The sequence below is a fragment of the Nanorana parkeri genome, unplaced genomic scaffold (genome assembly GCF_000935625.1).
Source record: "Nanorana parkeri isolate BGI_ZX_2015 unplaced genomic scaffold, ASM93562v1 scaffold277, whole genome shotgun sequence".
In the NCBI taxonomy this organism is placed as follows: domain Eukaryota; kingdom Metazoa; phylum Chordata; class Amphibia; order Anura; family Dicroglossidae; genus Nanorana; species Nanorana parkeri.
In genome coordinates this window covers 576,039-579,439 of record NW_017306545.1, presented here as the reverse complement: position 1 = coordinate 579,439, position 3,401 = coordinate 576,039, and positions in this window count along the sequence as shown.

Below are 3,401 nucleotides of genomic sequence, written 5' to 3'. Positions count from 1 at the left end.
AAGTGATCCTGTAACGCCTGCATAGTAGAGTTACAGCAGCACTTCTTGCAGTCGTGACATGCCATCCACCAAGTAATGTATGACACCTGCCCCAGTTACCACAAAGAAAAAAGACCAGTCCATGAAAACAAAGATTTAGGTTCCTCCATAATGGAATGTGGGACCAAAGTATCAGTATAGGACCAGGTATAGGACCAGATATACCAGTATAGGATTTTCTACACTCAACTGGTTCTACTGTTCTTGCCTATTGGCTTGTGAGGATCTGGTGCCACTGTGCTGTAAATCATGATTGCTGCTAACATATACCACAGTTTAAAATAATATTAGGGAACTTTGTCAAGAAGCAAAATTCTTGCCTCATACGTCCCTAACTTCCATTTCCTGAATCAAGAGCTCCAATACCTTCACTCACTGTGAATTGGTTCAGTGTTACTACCTGGCCCCAGTTTGGGTGACTGAATGACTGCTTGCGTCAGAAATCTGAAGGCAAGTGTGTACATTGGTGACACATTAGCTTTTGTAGTTCTTCAGTGAATAGGTATAAACTGTGTTGGCATGTTATACATTAGGTGAAGTTCTAAAGCAGGTACCAGTGTCTTCATTAAAAAAACAGGGGCCTTTATATAATGTTAGTACATTTGCTAGTTCAAAGTGAATTAGCCCATGGCAACCAATGTTTTCAATTTTTTTAACTGATGTGACTGTTGTAAAGCAATGTCTGATTGGTTACTCTACTTTGCATTACCCTATTATCCTGCAGCTCTCTTATGTGTTTGCCATATACATATTGAATACATATTTAAGAAGATATATGTTTATACATTTTGCGCAATAACATTACATTCTCTGTGGAAATAAACTGGAATAATGTTTAACCCTTATAACACTGCACACGGAGTAAAGCTGAGCTCTAGCATTTGTGAAAATATATATACTCTTGCAGTGGGTCCCCCTGTACTGCAAAGGTTAAATGTTAAGTCTGCGGGTAGAGGAATGAGCTGTAACACTGGAGATCTCCTCTTCCCTCCAACACTCAGGGTCCTGGATGGGCCCTTGCAGTACTCGCGTACAATGCAAGATTGTTAGTTTTGCATTATGTGTTATGATATCAGAGTTCTAACGGCAGCCAGAGCGCCAAAGAGAAGCAGCTTCGGGGCACTGATCGCACAGCATGGAGGAGGCCTGCCGGATCGAGGAGTAGGGTATTACAGCTTTTGCCTCTACCCCCAGACTTAACAAGCATTTCAACCTTATATTGCTGGGTGAGGGGGGGTCCACTGGAAGAGTTGTTTTTTTCTTTTTTTTTTTACAAATCCCGGAGTCCTGCTTCAAATATATTTCAGACACACAGAAACATTTCCTAAATGTGGGACATATATGTTTCATCTGCTATATCTATAGTAACAGTAGTATTATCTTTGTATTTTATGCTGCTGTGGCTCCTGAAACAGGAAAATAAAGAATACTGACTTGAATAAAATATTTTACTGCAGTGCCCCTATTTTGTTCTTACTCTATACAACTAGGAGTCTAAGAACAAGCCTGCCAAAATCTCTGTCAACCAACTAATGTTGGCAGCTCAAAATTGTATTGTAGTCTCTAACCTGATCACTGATTGGTGAATGATGTGACTTAACATCATCACTTTAAATGAGCAAAATAGTGGATCTCCTCTAATAAATGTTCCTGGTAAGGTCTGCTCAAGCATTTTTATTATTCCGAAAATGACCTAAGATGGACAATTTGGAAAAGAAAACCTTTTCCTGACTGAATGTATACAGGAAGCATATTCTGTAGTGCTGCATTTTGCATGGTGTATAATCCCCTACCTTCAGTGATGGCAGTAAGTTTAAAGTGGAACTCTAGGCATAATACAAAAATAACATTTATGATACAGTTTGTCATTACCACAGACTTTTTTTGCCCTCGTAACAGTTTTATTGCCTGTTGATCCTGCCAGTAGATCCATTATTTTTCAAAATTTCTGGACCAATGCTAGTGACAGACCACAACATACAGGATATGTAATTTTTTATTTTGCCCATAGTTACACTTTAAAAGACATTACCCTGATCTGCTAGTCTCTTTGTACATGAAGATGCCGGAAAAAGAGGCACACCTCTTAAATAAAAGCTGTAATGAGAGAAACACGGAAGCTTGCATTGTTGACCTGTGCTTCTAAAAGTGCTAGTTGCTTGCCAATGCTAGTTGGCTGTCGTGTTTCAATCCCTTTTGATTCACTGACCTGCAATAGGTACGCACAGCAAGACTACTGATTTTTTTCATCTGTACACTTATTCCAGGACAGTCATTCAAAATATTGAGGCTAGTGGGCTAGTTTTTAGATGGCAGTCAGCAATGGCAGCCATGGTTAGTTTGATGTGTATGTTTTACCTTCAGAATTCTCATAAAAAGATTCTCAGACTCCCAGAAGATGCTGAAAAACTGAAAAGCCTAGGAGAATTTGTTCTGATTTGATCAACTCATGGACTGATGAAAGAATTGTGAGCTGTATGAAGCTATGAAGAGTGGTGGTCACGGATGATAGCTGGGTTTTTGTGCATACAAGGGATTGACACGATGGTATCTCAGCCAACACAGCTGCCCCTCATCGCCAAGGCAAAAAACTAGAGCATACGCAAGCCACATAAGCATACAACTTGCCATAAAAAAGGATAGCTTGGTGGCGTCTGAGCAGATAATCTAATCTACACCAGAAATGTAGATGTATGCAACCTATCCCCACTACTCCGGCACAACAGCCTATGAAGCTCCTGCTGTAGTACTGAACATCATAGATATCACGTTTCCTTATGCCATCAGTGATGTTTTTCATTTGCTGCCCCTTTGTCTCATCCTGCACATAAAAAAGGACTTAGGTCCCATGCACCGAGCTACAAACAACACAAAAGGCACCACGTCTTCCTAATCATGGCTCCCTTCCTGTAAAATATGTAATAAGGCATTGCTATCATCCCAGAACTGAGCTAACAAATGCAAGACTTATATCGTGCCCTATGGTAGTGGTGGTCTTGGCCTCCACATGCTCTTCTTGCTTTCTTTGTTGTACTAGACATCCAGATGAACCCAGGCAAACTGTCTCGTCTAAATTTGTGTAGAGGGTGTTAGGTTTAGTATTTTATGACCGGTTGCTTCAGTAGCACCTCCTAAAGGACATTTTGAGGCTGCCTAATTAAAAACACAAGGCTGAAGTTAGAGCAGGAACAAGAAACATATCAAGCAATGGCAAATAACACCCATGTTCCTGAGTCACTGTTTTTTTTTTTACACCTAGAAATGTAGCCCTGTATGCATAAAACAGATCAGTAGTATGAAAAGCAGGAGAGCCACGCCATTCATTCTTCCTTTCTCCAAAGACGTGTGTGTGTATATATATA